Source organism: Pelmatolapia mariae, linkage group LG16_19 (genome assembly GCF_036321145.2).
Source record: "Pelmatolapia mariae isolate MD_Pm_ZW linkage group LG16_19, Pm_UMD_F_2, whole genome shotgun sequence".
NCBI classification, from domain to species: Eukaryota; Metazoa; Chordata; class Actinopteri; order Cichliformes; family Cichlidae; genus Pelmatolapia; species Pelmatolapia mariae.
This window is the reverse complement of record NC_086241.1, coordinates 29,090,411-29,109,192: the sequence shown is the minus strand read 5'-3', so window position 1 is coordinate 29,109,192 and position 18,782 is coordinate 29,090,411. Positions and strand designations below refer to the sequence as shown.

Sequence of the window (18,782 nt, the reverse complement as noted above, 5' to 3'; positions counted from 1 at the left end):
TTCTTATTAAGCTGAAGCAGGTTTTCAATACTCAACCCTACCCAGCAAGAGGTTCAAATATTTTACACAACCTTGAAAATATCTACATCCTTAGGCAGTTGTTTTTCAAGCAGAAATTTAGAAGAGTAAAGACACTGACGCACAGGTTTGAACATTAGTCAGGCAACTAAAATGTCACACTGGTTGGTCTCAGTTGCTGCGGCTCTACTTAAGGCTGGCATTGACTCAGCAGAGTGAACATTACAACCGGCAGAAATCAGGGCAGCCGCAATGTGACCATCAGGACAGAGCAGAAAGCAGAAAGACAGAGGGTGTACGTTGCTGTCGGTGTATCAGGGGGTTTGGCAGGCTGCGGGCAGCTTGTTCCCTTGTTCCCACTGCTGGATGGTGTCATGATCCGTCTTCTTTGTCCAGAGGAGTCCACTCTGTAATAAAAGCTCATCCCTCACTGTCTCCGACTGTCCTGTGGCTGTCAAACTGATGCAGCTACAGGGTGTGGTGTGTCATACATATAGGAACACAGTTTAAGCGCACTTGTGGGAACCTCTGGTTCTTGCCACATTTTTATCTGTTCTAAATTAGTTTTGCCAAATATAGTTTGTTAGAGAATGCACCTGCTGCCCAGAGGTGGTCAACCAATTTTCTGTCTGGCTGAAGATCAGGTCAATATTCATAATTTTACAAATCAGCGGTCAAGACTAAGACTACCCTGGAGCCAAGCATCCTACATCTTTCATGTCTGATATTATCTATTAAGGAAATGACAGCACATAGTTTTTGATATTTGCAGGAAACACCTTTGAGTCACTTCACAGTTCTGTCAAAGTAATGGCTTGATTTTTAATTTACAGATGGTAAACTAAAATGGGCTGGTTCCTATATAGCGCTTTTCTACTCTACCTGAGCAAATTATACAACATGTCTTATTCACTAATTCACACAACTACTTTTTCTGTGGCTAAGTGCTTTCTATCTAACATTCACACTCCATTGAATGTATCAGAGTTTAGTATATTGATCAAGGATACTTTGGCACGCAGACTGGAGCAGCCAGGGATCAAACCGCCAACCTTCCAATAAGCAGATGTTGTCCTCTACTTCCAAAGCCACACCCATCAAAGAGCTGGCAAATTAGCAAATCACAAAAAACAATTTTAACACCAATTTGTTTGTTTCTGGCATCAGTTGGAGTGACTGCGGTATTACTGAATGTTTTTCACAATATCCACATGAGTTCAAAACAAGGGTGTCTTTTGTCTTTTGATTTGAACTCAGGAAGACTACCCTGGATCCAGAAATCTCACATCTTTCAGGTCTGATATTATATATTCAAAGAATGGCATAATTTGTTGCTACACATAATAGTTCTAGCATTTCAGATACACACCAGAAATACCAAACAGGCTAAATGGGCAAGCAGGCCCCTAAAGACCCTAGTGCGGGTCACCTTGGGTCTTTATCATTTGTGTTCATTTGGTTCTATATAATTCCAACAACAAATCTGAAACCTAAATAAAGGGTTCTTGTGGCCAAAACAGCAGACTAGAGTCTGGAATTGAACTAGTTTCTAACATGAAAGGCTTTGCATGCCCGCCATCCTCCCCAAGCACCTGCTTGAAGCTCAGATACAGCTGATAATTGTTGGCCCAACATTGATTAAAAAACTAGATCTGGTAGACAAAGTACAAAAAATCATTTTGATTGTTCTACTAAATTCAATTCTGTGTTGTCCTGTGTTTACTTTGCCACTTGTCAGCAGCAGTGAGATGACATGACTGAAAAGTTCTGGCAGCAGTGCTTTCCCTGTATGCTTCAGTCTCTGTTACATATAAAACAACACTTGCTTTATCTGTCTGTCTGTCTTCGTCTGTCTCGGGACTGAAAAAAACACAGGTCTGGTGCACCCCTATATGAAATACATTTTGGCTTGTATAATGTAGTTATAAACAATTATATCACATAGGTTTGACACAGCACAGACGACAGACCTGCTGGCGTCGAATTCGTCAAACACAGTCAGGATGAAGAAAACTGTCTTTGCATTAATATTTGTTTTATCTGCATCAGACAGTTCTGGGGAAAGCAGTGAAATCAACCGAAGAAAAACAAAACCTATCCACAGCAGGACCCAAACACCACTCAGGAAGCCTGAAAACGTGAAAACCTGCACTGCTGATTCATGCCAGATGTCTTGCACACACTCACATCGCTGGATATAAAAGCTCCGCATTGAAACTGTGGGGATGTGTTGGTCATGTCACCGAAAGTTTCACACAGCTACATTTAACCCTGGCTAGTGAGAGGCAGATCAAGCCAGCGTGTTATTGGTGGGGGAGAGTATGGGAAGTCATGCTGTCCTTCTTTAGGATTGACCTACATTCATTCCCTTGCTTGATCCTAAACTTAAACTCACCTTAAATCACTCTTGATAATAAACTTGTATGAATTTAATAATTACAATTTCTTCCCAAAATCAACATTTTAGTAGACTCTAAAATGTGTGATGCAAGTACATGTATATCCACAAGGGTCAGTCTCTTTCTTCTTATGGAATCTGTGGCGATCAGGCTTGTTTATCAACAAATACATCATAATTCATTATTAGTATTATTATTATTATTGTTGTTGTTGTTGTTGGTGGTGGTGGTGGTGGTGGTGGTGTTATTCTTATTCTTATTATTATAATTTGACTATAAGTAGTCCATCTGTTTCTGACATTGTATTTAAAGTTAGTGAAAGAGAAATATATTGTGTGAGATGAAAGACATAGAGAGGTTATTAAGCTTCTAATACAAATTAAAGTTAAAGTTATAACATCTGAACTCACATATAAAGCTCACATTAAGATCCAGCATGACTTGCACTTCTCTGGAAAATCATTGTCCACTGCAAATGCAAATGCAAAGCATGCTTCATAATCTCCACGCTTTAAGGTTTCCAGTGATAGCTCTGTGCACATCCACCTCTAAATTGCAAAAGTACAAACTGTTGATTGTTCACTGTCATTGGTCTTTTAGACAAACGGATGGTTGCCTCTCCAATCTAAATGTACACTAATAATCTGAGAAACAGCTGGGCTCAGCTTATGTCTCACTTACTGAACCACTTGTTTACATCCCCAAAGCATTATATATGCAAACCTACAATATAATTATCACCCAAATAGAATAATGATAACTGAAAAAAAGCAATAAATGGACATTTTTAAAAAAAATGAATTTCCCTGGAGGAACAGACCCGCGGGATCATTTAACAAAAAATACCCTTTTTGTGACTCATGTATCTTGTATCACTCAGCTCTGTCCCCTGAAAAGACCTTGTCCTGTTGTTGGAGCCATCACTGTGGCAACATTATTTCTTGATCTGCTCCAGAAATCTGCTGGAAGATAGAGGCTGATGCTAAGGAGAAAGTGCAGCAGGTGGAGAACTGTGCCGAGCTCACTGGGGCTGCAGACCAGAGCAAAGATTAATGTTTCCATTTGCATTTAAAGAGGGTGGAGTTAGAGTCAGCAGGAAGAGAGACTCACTGGCAAAGCAGCTGATTATTTCTTGGTCATTTATAGCAAAAAACCAACAAAACAGTTTACATATTTTTAATCATTTATTTAAACAAGCATGGGTGTGCTTCCTTCTGCATACATGCACACACACGAGGATATGGGCGCGTCCCTTCTCTTAGCTACTCACTCAAATACATACAAATTGGGAGACTCTGCACAAGTTTCCATTGGACAAACTTCAGCTCTCGATGCATTACTCGCTCTCTGAATCTCTGGTCGGCTTCTGTGTGTGTGTTAAGTTTCATCTGGCAAGACTGGCATCCTGCCTCTACATCTCTGCATGAATGAACACAGGCTTACAGCTGCAGCCGTGCAGCAGCATTATGAGGGCACGCACACATAGAAGCAGCAATGTGTAACACACTGTGACTAAAAACCCGAAGACAGAGCTGCTGATCACGTTGTTAGGGCTACAGCTATTTCATACAGTTTGGAAACTGGGAACGGTCCACCAGTGGTCCTCAACCACAGCACCGTAAACTTCCAACACAAATGGGATTATAAAAGGGGGGCTTGCAGCGACAGACCACAATCTAATTACTCCACGGGATCATCTTGCCTCATAACATTGAAATAAAAGTATTACCTCTCCAGACCTAACATGTGCACGCGATTTGAGTCTCGCCTGCACATTTAAAGGCAATAAGCCGAGAGAAGAGGATAGCAGATGATGTCTTTTATTTGAAACAGCACTCTCATGAAGAGAAGAGATCGGGAAAGACTAATATCCAGTTCGCACTTGGCCCCTTCAGGCATCTTGGGCAGACTGAGCTTCTATCCAGTATCTAAACAGCCCAGAGTAAACGCGGCCAGGATGAATTAGGTATAGGCTGCAACCATGTCAAGCAGTAGTTTGAGCTACAATGTGGCCATAAGCAGACAAATCCCACAGGGCTTTTCCTGCATCTGTCGCCCTGACAGAAAGTATGGGATTTGTATCCACCCCAATCTAAACTATGCCCAGTTTCCTCTACTGCAGTCATATTTGGATAGAACAACCATTAGAACTATATGAAGATCATGCAGACCAAATATTTGACAATCAAATAGACTGAACTGGCACATTAGAAACATAAAAAGAAGGTAGTGATTGTTGGTCAAAGCAGTGAGTTTGTTCCATAAGAAAATGATTCCTTTTGCCAAGAAAGCGGCGGCTCTGTAGAGATGATATTTGTCCATCTGTTTGACCATCTGTAGGATTACACAAAAAGATATCAGGCGGGGCATGTGCAAAGGAAACACCCACTGAAATATAGCAGGGATGCAAATTACTCTGGAGAGATATGGAGAGATTTTGAAGGGGTTTTGCTGAACTGTAAATGCCCTTATAGTATTGTTTTTATGTTTATAATGTTTTTTAAGTCAAAATAAATGTAAATGAACAGAACTGTGAAGCTACACGTATATTCCAGATTCTGTTGGGCAATTATTTAACCAGTGTTACTCTTTTTCTGCTGAAACAGGAGCAAGTCAATTTTTAAAAGGAGTGAACTAAATAATACAAGGATTCAAGTTAAAGGAGGCATCTTCTTATCTATAAAATATTCCATTTGTAATGAGATAAAACAGAAAAATGAAACATCTTCCAAACTGTAAATGATTAGACAATTAATCACTTCTTATTTCATTTTCACCGTTTCTGTTTAAAACTGTACATACTGCGCACACCATTTCTTGCACTAGCTTCCTAAAAAAGCTGTTCTTGTATTTTTTTTTGTCTTATCTTTGTTTCTTTTGACATTTTAATAAAAATATAAATGTTGTTTTATCACATAAGACCCAAAATGTAACTTTGTTTTTCATTTGGCTTTTTTGTCGTGCGAACTGGCCTGACTAACTTTACAAATTTTGATTAGAAAGAAAAGGCAGGATTAATCAAAAAGAACCAATAAATCAAGTTAAAAATGGGAAACATTCAAAATAATCTCCATTTGCCACCCTTTTGTGATCTTAATGAAACTACACGTTCGATTAAAGTTGCTAATAAATTCTGTTGTTTTGTTTCTGTAAGCTGCATGATGTGTTTGACTGTGTTTCTTGATAAAGGTCTCAGAACAGAGCCACATCAATTAATCAACTCAGCTGGCAATAATTTTGCAGAGACATTGCTATGAGCAGATTCATTTTACAATATGCACCAATGTGAAAAGGTTTTTTCTTTAAGTACGCAGAAAAGCAGAAAAGCTGATGAATTTCCACATTTGTCACATGTACATCCAGCAGTGCAGCTCCATCACTGCCATTTAAAACTGCCAATTCCCAAAAATGTAATATACTGTATATGTAAACATGCTGTATAAATGGGGAGTATTTGTCAGCAATGACATCAAAAATGTTTTTGCTCCATAATCTCTCCATAAATTTTCAAAACACTGACATTGGCTTGTTTTAGCTTCTCAAATGTGATATTGTCTTTTGTTGCATATTTGCTAGTAAAACTGAACATTCTAAATTTTTGGATCTTTAGTTTAATAAAATAAGAAATTTGAAGATGTCACCATGTCTTCTTTAAAAATTTTAATTTATTTCTTTGTTTATTGTTTAGTTTACTGGCAAATTTTCTGAGAAACCAGGCTAGTGGTTGAGGGCGTATATGGATCTGCATTGGACTTCTTGATTAAATAAAAGGATAGAATAAATAAATGGATGAAACCAGCACAAATGAACTGACAGCTGAATCAATAATGAGAAAGTCATTAGTTGCAGGCCTGCATCGGCCGCTGCGTCTCAGACAGACAGGAAGTAAATCCTATTTCCTGCCACTCTCCTCTGCAGCTTTCAGCACAAATCAGATTTACTTGATGTGTAGCCAGAAAAAGACCACACAGCACACACACACACACCAGCTATTGTGTGAATCAGACTGCACTTCAGTCACAGCATTTCTTCCCCTCCGGCTGCTTCCTCCATCACGCTGATGGCCGATCCTCCTTTGATGTGCTGCCGCTCTGTGATCTGCCTCTGTATGTGCGCCCATGCTTCTAACTATGTGTGTCTTAATAGCAGTGAAAAGCGCAGTGTGTTAAGGTATCAGTCGATGAACAGAAAATTTACCACAGCCCTTATGATGCTGGGCATGCTGATGCTGTGTATTTTTCTGAGTCAAACATTTGGCTGTTTAAATATTCATTCTGTTGATAAACCAATTATTGAAGCTCATACAATTAAGACACCAGAACAATTTATTAATTTTATTGTTATTATTTTGCTTTTGATTGTTTAAGCTATTGATTAATGTATTCATTTTTAGCTTATTAAAACTTTAAAATGAGTAACAAAAATGTGCCAAGCTGATCAGCTAATTGCAGCTTTTAAGGGCTGATGACACCCATCGGTTAGCAAGCATCCACAGACTGGCTGTAACAGCAAAACAGAAGCACAGTCTTCTTGGCTTGACTTTCACAACAATTAATATGGCAATCCATATTTTTACCATAAAATTTAAAATGCTCCAAAAGGCACCAACACCACAAACCAGTTCAGTAACTTCAGTTAGTGGAGGGGAAGCAAACAGCTGCCTGTCAGTGTAACTGAGCATCGCTCTAACTTTAAGCTTTGATAAGGTTTAGAATTCACTCTTTGCTCCATGAAATGGTAAACTAATGATAGAGGTTAAAATCATTTTTGCACCACATTGTACACATGCCCTTTTTTCTGTTATAAAGACGGGCATTTTAACATGAAAGTCTATGGGCCTTGCTCACTTTTGGAACCAGCCTCAAGTGGCCACTTAAGGAACTGCAGTTTTTCCCACTTTTGGCTTCATTTACCATTGCACTACTATAAAATACCCATCAAACCTTCCTACAGCACATTTACATGCTTCTGTGACTAAACTCCAAAATACTTTAAAGTCCTAAATATACAGTTTTTGATATAAAGCAGAGACATCTTTGGCAGATTTTTCTTAATTCAATTAAATTTTGTTTATATAGTTTCAAATCACAACAACAGTCAAACAAATTGATTAAAAAATTAAATTCTAACTAACAACTATTTATTAAATTAATGAGCTCCAGCCTGGACAGAGAAATAGGAGAGGGGCTGCTGTTTGAGCTACAGCAGCTTTCTGGAGTGACAGTAATGACTTTGTCTCCATTAATATGAGGAGGAGGAGGAAGCAGGAAAGGGGCTCACTGAGGTTAATTCTGGTAACATGCCCTCCCTTCTTCAGTCTCAGAGTCTGAACTAGAGCTGCTTTCTACAGAAGAAACATTCTAGCTCTTATAGCGACTGTTCATTTGTTCCCTCGATCAAACCAAGAAAAAGATCACGTTTCTATGTTGAGGAGCAACACCTGCCTTGTAGAAAAATAACTTGCCATGGTTACAGCATTAACACAACTGACATATTTTCTGATTGTACTTTGTTAAAGACTGAGGCATGTGTGAAAATCACAGATCACTTAAGACTGAATTTGCTATTTCCAACCAGAGACTGCACAGTAGAGACTGACGGCTGAGCATGTGATATTGAGGTACTGCCTTCTGCCTGGCTCTAATATGAGCACACACCTCTTGGACTTGCCTCTTAATGTTTGATGCTCAGTGTAGGAAGATGAAATGTTTTCTTGGTCCCAGAGTTTTGAGTTGAGTAGCTCCATAATTCCTTTTGGTGTTGAGAATTATGCGTTTTAAGTTTTTCTTACAAAAGTTGATTGATTTTAAAATCTTATTGCTCACTTTTAAAATCATAAATAACACCGCGCCCAGCTATCTTAAGGATCTCCTCAGCTTTTATACCCCTAGGAGAGCGCTTAGATCAGCAGGCCAAATGCTCCTGGTGCAACCTAGATCCCGCCTTAAGACCAGAGGTGACCGTGCATTCGCCTCTGTTGCACCCTACCTCTGGAATAATCTTCCTCAAGCTATCCACGCGTCTGATTCAATTCAATCTTTTAAATCTCGATTAAAAACGTATTCCTTCCCTGCCTCCTAGACCCTGCATTTTAACTGTACTGTAACTTATCTTTTTTGCTTTTATTAATGTTTTTATGTTTTAACCTTCAGCCTTTCAGCTCATGCCTACTATGCCTGGTATCATTGGTTAGTTATGTCTCCCACCTGTTAGTATATTCTATTTGTACTTATATTATTTTATTATTTTATTTACTTGTATTTATTATTGCTCTTATTTGGTTTCTGTGAAGCACTTTGGCATACACCTTGTTTTTAAATGTGCTATATAAATAAAATTGTATTGTAAGTGTTTTCTTGTAGGTGTCTGTATAAGCGTATTCTCAGGTTTTAGTTTTATGTCTATCTGCCATCTGTTCATGGTTATAGTTGGGTTTATATTTAATTCCTTGAGTTCCTGGGTATCCCTTCCTCCGTGTCTTGTTTAGTCTCTGTCTCTGTGTTAACGCTTCCTGTTTTGTTTTGGTAATCATTTTCCTTTATGTCTTGCATTAGTTTTTATTTCCTTTTTCTCATTTTCTCACTTAGTTTCAGCTGTCCTCACACCTGTTACCTCTCCACTGGTTTCTGGCATATGAGTCTTAACTTATCCTTTGCCGTGTCGTCCCTCATGGCTTTTTGTCTCTTGCTCTGTGTTTCCCTAATGATTCCTGATATTCAGATTTTCCGCTTCTGCCCTGCAACTGTTTTCGACTTCTTTGAGTTATTGTGAGTGATCAGCAAAGCTGGATTTTGACTTTATTTCCTGTCTCCCAAGTCCTGCATTTGGATCTACAGTCTGCCTTCCACACAGCCATTACTTGGCACTGCTAGTTGTCTCTACATAGATATCAGCTTTTCTGTCTTAGGCTTGGTTGCTCTTAGCTTACTAGCTTCTCTTTCTCTGGTCACTACTATGAAAACTCTGGTTCCAAATTACATTGAAAGCATGAGAAGGCAAATTGGATTTGTCTGAACTTCTCTTCAGATGGGAGTTGAAAATGGATAGAACCGTTCCAACTCCAGCTCTCCCAGAAGGGCGAAGACTTCTTCTCATCTAAATGTTCTTGACCCAGCGCCCATCCTATCTGAATAAAATGTGTTTCTTTTTAAGAATGTTTTACTCTTTTCTGTTTGTGAATATGTGTTTTTACCTAAATGTCAAACCTAGCAGTATTTAAAGTGCTTTATGTCATAATGTTTTCTGATTTGATAGTTATTGAGCACAGCTGTTAAAGCATCAGAATCTGGGTCTATGTTTCTGACAGCATCTACATAGTTTGTTACAGCCCTAATGTGGCTTTTGTCTCGCAACTTGTGCTATTTGAGTGCAATAATAAATCACTAGAGTGCCCCTTTAAGTGAACCCATTCACCCCCTCAGTCAAAGTAATTTCATTCTTGCATTTATAGTGACCCTCTGGCTTTAAGAACATTTGTCTTTCTGCATTAAAGCTGACTGTTCTGCGCTGCAGCTTGAACGCATGGCACTGCGCTGTGAATTCAGGAAGCACGTGCATATGCATTTTGTTTTTTCCCCTCAGACCAGACGCTGCCCTCCTGCTCACACCGCACTGGTTGTAAATCTCAGAGTCTGATTTCTGTGACAGCGAATGAAAACCAGCTGTGAGGAGCGAGCGAACGAGTGGGAGAGAAAACTGGTCTGGAGCCAGAAGTCAGTCTGAATGCTGAGTCTTCCAATCAATACACAGCTGGCGACTCCTCTCTCACACACAAACTCAAATAGCTATCCTTGGAGGACTCTGCCTCACTTCCATTGATTCCCCTTGTCATGACCTTAAGCACCAGGACAGCATGCCAAATCTTAAAGTGATGCTTCATACAAACAATGTATTTTTTTCATCACCTTCTCAACATTCAGCTGGGTTTCAGCTGAGATCAGGTCAATTTTTTTACTGTTATTTTAATGTTTTTCTTACCTTGTCTCTTCATAAAAGATGGCCATAGCTCCCAGATCAGAAAATAGCCTTTTTCTACTAGTACCTACTCAGCTTGACTTTTTTTTTTTTTTTTAGTTTTCCCATTAGGTGGTAGTATCTAGTACCAGGTACTTTTGTAGTGTCTACTCGGGCGGGGTTCCAATCAATCTGAGTCGATCCGAAAATGTGATGTCAACAGACTGAATGCCACCGATTGGTCAGTCAGTGACGCAACTCAATGATTCATAAGTGTGATTCCTTCACAAAAATTAAATCCATCAATTTTCAGTTATGTTGTTTGTGTCGCATACAAATGACATCACATGACTTTTGGCCATGTTGCACCTGAGAGACTTCTCATGTTGCTTTGGCCACGTAGGTACTAGCGGAAAAGAAGCAAAGGTGAAGCCAATAAGGAAGTGCCTTCTACCTGCATTCTTACTGGTCAGCAGGAGGCAAAAACAGAAGTCTGATTTTATCAAACCCCATGGTAAAATAACTGTACTTTTCTCTTTATTTATGACCTCAACAAACATCTCCTTGATGAGGCTGTTGTTTTAATCGCATGTTATGAGTCTTCTAGTAAACAGCATGAGGCTAATTTTAGTCAGTTATGTTAACCTTTACAATAAAATTCTATTTTATTTATGTAGTGCCAAATGACAACAACAGTTGCCTCAAAGCGCTTTATATTGTAAGGTCAGTGTTGGGAAGGTTACTTTTAAAATGTATTCCACTACAGATTACAGAATACATGCCCCAAAATGTATTTTGTAACGTATTCCGTTACGTTACTCAATGAGAGTAACGTATTCTGAATACTTTGGATTACTTAATATATTATCATGCTTTTTACAACTACATGAATGTACTATTGCTGTGTGATTTATTACTATTACTGAAGGTCCGCGGCTCCGAACCATAGTAAAGGGACCTCTGGCTAATACGTCGGTTCCGTGTCGGGCTCGTAGCCAAAAAATAGCTTTACTTAGTTGTCTGGGTCAAGTTTGAGACAGAGAGAGGCATTGAAAGGCTGCTCCAACGGAACTTATTGTTTCGGAGGAAAACACGAACACGGTGTACAGTCGAGTCTTAATAGCTTACTTACAACTGGGCTCGTCAGGCACTCTTCTTGGCTGCAGTGCTTATTATTATATTTACATGCTTCCAGCTCCCGTTTCTGCTCGATGACAACTCGTACTTTTCCACTCGCCTTTTTCTCCCTCCTCGCGCTCACAGACACATAACGGGTATGGTAGTCCATTCTCCCTGCAGCACGGACTACACTGCCCATGAGGCTACATTCTTTAGGGCTATGCCTGTAGCATTCTGCCTATTAGCTTAGCACAACAACAACAACAAAAAGGCGCTCTCTCACCCAGGAAACACACAGTCGCAGAGAGAGCGCGTCGCCCTGTAACCATGGCAACCGTAACGCTGCCGCCTGGAACAACAGAACAAACAAACCCAAACAGTCCTGACCCGCGACAATATGAAACAGGAAAATACCGCCATGTAATCCATTTATTTCAACAAAGTAACTGTATTCTAAATACCACCTTTTTAAACGGTAACTGTAACGGAATACAGTTACTCATATTTTGTATTTTAAATACGTAACGGCGGTACATGTATTCCGTTACTCCCAACACTGTGTAAGGTAAACACCTTACAATAATACAGAGAAAATCAAAGAATCAAATAATCCACTTATGGGCAAGCACTTGGTGCCCAGTGGGAATGAAAAATTCCCTTTTTACAGGAAGAAACCTCCAACAAGACCAGGAGGCAGACATCTGGGGTGACCAGTTGGAAATGAGGGCAGAGAGACTGATGATAAAAAAAAAAAGCCAAGAGCAAACTGTGATTAATAAATTGCAACAGCACACACCAATTTCTCAGTCAGATCCAGTACAAGTTCATAACATACTGTTACAGAATGTAGTATTGAATAGAGAGTGTAAAGTTTAGAATGGAATATCTAGCATTTGTTTTAGGCAAGTTAAGTTTTGCTAATCACTATTTTTCAAACAAAAAACAAAAATGTATTTTCTACAACACAAGCCTTTTATTTATTTTATGATGGGGAGGCAGATGTAGTTTGATATGTGACTGCTAGTCAGACGTTACAGGACATGAAACAATATATTTATACTCAAAACAAGATTCAAGTGTACATATTTTAACACATGTAAATGAGTGAGTGAGGTTTGTTTTTTTTTCAATGCCCACAGTTTGACGTGTATTTCAGGTTTGCGTCCCCACAGTGAGCTGAAATCCAGGGAAACAGAGACTCTCACTCACACATAAATGCTGGTGGAAGCATCTCTAGTGAATAATTCCTCCCGTGGTGGAAGACAGCCTAATGCTCCCACCGTATCTCAAAATACCACCGCAATTAGCGACAGTCTTCCCCATTGAGCTCTGCAGCGTGGGGTCAATTAACGTTTGTGAGGTGGCGTGGCAAAATCTGCAAAAGACACGAGGAGGATGGATAATCGCATTACGGAGGCTAACAGGCTGCTTTTGCCACACGGTGTAATGAGATGCACCGAACACAATCACGACAGGGAAGAGTGAAGAGATTTTCAGTCCAATCTGAAAAACTGAAAGAGGAGCCCATGTCTGTGCGGTGAATGATGGAGGCCGCATCGCATTGTTTCCACTCTGTCCTGTGAGAAATCATCAGCCTCGTTCTCCCCAACGACCCGCCAACCTGGGGGAAATATGGTGAGCTGCGCAGCCGCCACCACCGCCACCATAGCTCTAATCCCTTCAGCCTCACGCGACCTCAGCAGCCGGCCACCGCTGGGCACAGTGGTGTCAAATTCTACTGCAGTGACTCCAGAGCTGATATTCAGCAGTCACAACGTCGTGTCAGTTAATGATGTAACAGCCGGCTGTTTGCCTGCAGACAATAGAGAAGCTGTTTGTTGTTGATGATGATGAGTGGTGTCTGTGTTTCCACGGCCTCCTGGGAAACACTGTTTTAATGTCACTCATTCACAGGCATCGTGACAGGGCGATCTAGCCAACACCAAGCCTCACTCTGGATACTCACTGATTGATACATTGTAGAACTGAAACAAGTAATCAATTAGCTGAGCTATTAATCTGAACTGATTTTAAAATAGCTGGGATTGACACTGTAGATTATGTAATACTAGATGTGGTCCAATATATTTCCCATCCAGTTGGACTGTCAATATTTATGTGTTTGGTGAAGTTTGCAATTACCCTCGCAGTGAGAACCAGGTTCAGGATCCAGGATCCATACTCCAGGATTTTTCCATATCACTTTGTAGTTTCGTATTTAAACCATTTATTTGCATTTTTGGGTAAATCGGCTCTGAAATGATTTCTTTGCCTCCTCAGATATGGCTCCTACTCTGCCAACAACAGCACAAACTTCCTCACTAACATCCTGAAATATGTAAGAAAGTGATTGTGACACAGCTTCAACTCCTGGATCAAACCATCAAACTCTCCCCTGCTGCCTTCTCCTGAGAACTGGATGAAACCAGAATCTCTGTTTCTTTGTTTTCTTGTTTAGAAACATCAGGACCAGCTCATCATTGCTTCATGTCAGCTTCATTTTTTTTTACTGTGCATCTTTTGAGGGCAAGTTTTCTGCAAAAACACAATACTTTCGGTGTGTAGATTTTTCTGATCTGAGAAATTCATAATTTATAATTTTGCAATGTGTAATGGCCTTAATATCAAAAGCAGAGAGGGTGTCTGTCTCCTGAATCTAAATCCAAGCTGGATAACAGAAGATGGGTCTGAAAACTGAGGGTTGAGACTGAGTCTCCCTATCTACTTATAAATACCCTAGGAACCAAAAGTAACCCACCAGTTCAAACCCTAAGAACAGATATCGACATATAGATAAAACAGTTCACTCTTAAAAGATTATCAGTGGATGGAATGGAAGGTCTTATACCAGATATCTGTGGACTTTAAGGAAAGCCCTGAAAATTTAGCAGTTGTCCCCAGAAGCAAAGTCAGCTAACTAGCTGACAGGTCTCCAGACTGGTAGGGAATTTTGACTCTTTCTGCAAAGTAACATTACTTTTGTGATTAACTCTAGCACACACAGCAGGATTGCTTCTCATGACCTAACTGCAGGAAACCAGAGCCCAGTGTTACAGAATTCTGTTATCTGGATTCACTTACGCTAACAGCTGCAATCAGTGTAAGCAGTCATATGAAGCTGGTTATCAGCACACTAAGGTAAACCAGGGTATCCCTGCGCATTCACATTAAACGGGTGGAAGCATCTGAACAGTCCCACTTGTGTGTAAGTGTACTGGCAGCAGAACGGTTGACTTTACAAAGAAAGATAAAAAAAACTATCATATTAGAAAAATCTGAAGAGGTTAAACACATAATACAGACTAAAAGCAACACAACCTCTGCAGACAAAGCAGCAGTATGAGAGGAAAACATTGTACAGAAAGCACTGAATGAACTTTGAATGGTTGAATGAATGGCAGCCTAAAGCCCTTTGGTCAATAAGACTGGACAAGAGCTACTACATTAATAAAGTTTAGACTATTTGCAGGCAGGAAGGAAAGCTGTCAAAAATGCAGACTGTACGTTAAGAGAGATCAACATTACAGCTCTGTCATTGAGAAGCAAGAGAATCTGATCAATTATAATCAAGCATTTCATTCAATTAATGATTAGAAGACAGTTTGAGTTTTTATTCTTTCAGCTGCAGCCTTGGTGGTGTTTAACGGTTTGAAAGCAAGTACTGAATAAAGGCTTGGACTCTGATTTGATACAAAATCAACAAGTGCAAATAGGCCTGCAGTTTTAGGGTTATATATTAATGCTTATACAACAATATTATTATTTTAAAAAAAATACAGCCAACAGGAAAATAACTCAAAGAATAAGGTTATGTTTAAGAATCTATTTTTCTTATTGATGCTAATCAGGAAACGACTTTAGATATTATTAAATAACTTCAGACCCTTTTACTACCTACCCACAGAGGTCAGAGGGATCTTTGAGCTCATTGGTCATTGCGTTGGCATGTCATACCTGCTGATTTATAATCTAGAACATGACCATCTCTGGAGCAGCATGAGGTACCATGGTGATATACCCTGATAAGAAGTGAACCACAGAAAACCCAGTGTTAACCCTGAAGTTACCCGGATAAGACAAAATCCTGCTCCGTAATATAGTCATTAGGTCGAATCGTGAGCACCAACCAATTAATTTTTAACAACACGTGTAACTGCAAAGACCAGCAGACAGAATGCAAGTATTTAACATATCCAGATGACACATTATCTCCACAATGAAGCATAAATTGGCTAAAGAGACAATCACTGGTGGAGACCAAAATCAGAACAAGAAGGGAGAAAATTAGTTTATAGGACTAAAACACAAGCTCCCAAAAGGAATAATCATGCTGGTTTGAAATGGAATTAAGTGTCAATGTTGTAGCATGCTATTGATGATGTGATCAACTGATCAGACACCCAAATCATCCAATTCCCAGTGTTCTCAGCCCTGACCGGTGACCAGCTGGTCAACCTCATGTAAGCAGCCTCAAGAATGAGGTGGTTCATTTCATGCATGCACAGTACGTGCACAGTGGCACCGGCAAACAGTCACAGACACTAACAGCTACAAGCTAACATCTTGTTAGCGTGGAAGCTCCTCACTATGAGTGAAAACAAAAGATATACCAAAGTGAATCACTGGGGGACCACCACCTAAACATTCATAACAGCAAACCTTAATCAGACACTTAAAGCACCCTCACACAAGTGAACATGGACATTTTAAAGAAGCTAACAAAGGAAAAGTGGCTAGATAGAGCCAACTACACGCTAGCAGCCTCGTTATGAGCAAAGTTCTTAGAGAGAAAATTAGTAAAAATCTGTAAAAATCAGAATCTGCCAATGAAACTGTAATCAGTGCAGCTAAAAAAAATTACTCATAAAAAATGCATGTCAATTTTTTCTGGCAAACTTCACAGCATATCTCTGGGGACTGAGGTTTCATGATAAGACAAAACCACATCATATTGGTCTAAGAGGTAAAAACTGATTAATGGAGATAATTAACAGCAGATCAATCTCTTAAAGCTGATATTCTCATCCTGCAAATTTTCACAAGTCACTGGTCACCAGCCAAAACTATACCACTTCACCATTAAGGTTGCAAGATTTAAATAAAAGAAATATTCATAACAAATAATAAATTGTGCAACAAACTGAGCTCGAACACTTGGATGACGCTCAGAGAGACCCTCTCTCTGAGGCCTGGTATTGGTTCATCCTGAGTCACCTAACCATCAGATTTAAGGAAGTGTTTGTTATTAACACTCCCTGACGCCATCTCTCCATGGTGCTGAGGACGTCACCCGGGCGATGTGTTACCAAGAACATCTTGTGTATCCTGAGCTTCTCAGCATCAGCACAATGTAAACTAAAGACTGCTTTACTCTAGTAATTTGTCCAAATCAAACCTATTTACACTTTTTTTTACTGCATTATTATTTAATTTGACATCTTTAATGAGGATTTCCCTTACAGATTTTACACAAACTGGTAGAGTGAGCTATAAAGAAAATCATCTTCCTTTGTTAGCTTTCCTCAACATTTCCCCTTAATTACTCTCTTAGTTCTTAAAAACTCCAATAGAGCCAGACTTAATAGCTGTGACATTCCTTTTCTCAATTTCCACTATAATTAATACCAAACGCCACTCAGTTTATTGGAAATACTCTTTTAATTTACAACTAAACATCCAGGAAATATCCAGGAAATGAGCCAGACCCATAAAACCCTCAATTTGGTAATGGCTCCACGGCTATGACAGCATGTGAAAGCAGGTGACTGGTGTGAGCCTGACAATGACAAAGGCAGCTCTGTGTGTGCTGCTGAAGGGTCGTCAAGGTGACTTGATAGCAAGGGCATCCTTTCCTCCACCATAGCTGATCTCCCCTGCACACCCCCCAAAACCAAAGACCAGCATCACATAAGCTCACACAGCAACAGGGCCAGCATTTAAACGCCACCAAACACACACAGAAAAAAACCCATCACACACGAAGCCTCTCAGGTGCAAAGAGTAGAGTGAACAGATGTGCATTTGCAATTAATCTCCTTCCCCCCTCCTCTGGATTTTCTAGAAGCAGAAGTGCTGACCCTCTATTTGGTCACTTTCAGTCCTCCTTTATTCGCCTTTTCATTTCTTTCTTTTTTTACTCTTACTGACTTCTAGCCTCACTCCGGCTGGATTACACTTTTAATTGGAGAATCTGTTGAACAATAGGCGGATCCAGAGCCCCGTTGTTACAGACACCTCTGCTCTCCCCGCTGGATGAAAAGCGCCACGGCACCGCATTAAGTTGTCAATAGCGAGTCCCCGTTAATCAAAATGAATAAACAGTCACTAACAGAGCTTCGGTTCTGGTTTCACTCCGCTGTTTCACACTGAGCTCGGAAGGATGAAGTAACGAGAGAGAGAGAGAGAGAAAGGGGGGAGAAAAGGCATCAGCGCCTTCCAGTAAACCGCTCAGCGGGCTGACAGGAGCGTGTCATCTACCGGGGAAATGAAACACACACACCGGTCAAAAACACAGCAGAGAGCGCACCTCTCCGTACCTTACCGGGTCACACAGCGGAAGATTCGATAGATGCTCCGCAAATCCGCAAATTGCGTCAGCGCAATAAATCCCGGTGCTTGTGAGTGTGTGTGGGGGGGAGAAGCTGGGAACAATCCTCCGTGTGTCTCCTCTCAGGCGCTCTCAGCCAGCAGACACCGATACACCGCCGCCGCCGCTGCTGCTGCTGATGCCTCTGGTAGGAAGAAACCTTGGAGCGCGTCACCGACAGATAGAGAGAGGCAGAGAGAGCGAGAGAGAGAGAGAGAGAGAGAGAGAGACGTGCACGACGGCAGGGTCTGGTGTCTGTCAGCGGCCGGTGGAGCCTGGGACAGCAGGGGGGGGAGAAGTGAGTCGGGGGGGGGGGGGGGGGGGGCCGTCAAACTAGGTTATGACATAAAATAATAAGAAATAAAGAAAGCGCTTATTGGTTTGATATTTCATCTTCAGCAATTAACCGGGCATTGAGGCAGAAATTTGGAGCCACATTACTGAGAACCAACTCAATTTTTGTTGGCAGCAAAGCCAGAGCTCTTTATCCCAGAGTAAAAAGATAAGCTCCCAGAGCCATACCTGAGTCCTCTCTACGTGTCATTGTTGTTACTTCACCAGGATCCGGAGCTCTAAAGCAGAAACAGTGAGTTTGGTTTCTACTGCTGGTCAGACTTTAAACCAGGTGTTTTTCCAAAAAGTGATTCCTATGTGTGTGTGTGTTTTATGTGTAATGTCTTTGCTTATATTGGAGAATAGACTAAAGA

General features: G+C 40.4%; 1 protein-coding gene across 5 annotated transcripts in view; it reads right to left on the bottom strand.

Moving 5' to 3' along the window:
* The window catches only part of enox1 (ecto-NOX disulfide-thiol exchanger 1), a 125,860-nt gene extending 107,533 nt beyond the window's left edge, over window positions 1-18,327 (bottom strand). For 3 of the 5 annotated variants that reach the window (XM_063500285.1, XM_063500288.1, XM_063500289.1), the window contains exon 1: window positions 18,031-18,327. The gene's annotated coding sequence lies outside the window, so the exon portion shown is untranslated. Of the gene's footprint in view, window positions 1-18,015 lie in introns of all 5 variants that reach the window. The other 2 variants (XM_063500286.1, XM_063500287.1) reach the window with 2 other exon arrangements.
* Window positions 18,328-18,782: the final 455 nt, after the last annotated feature.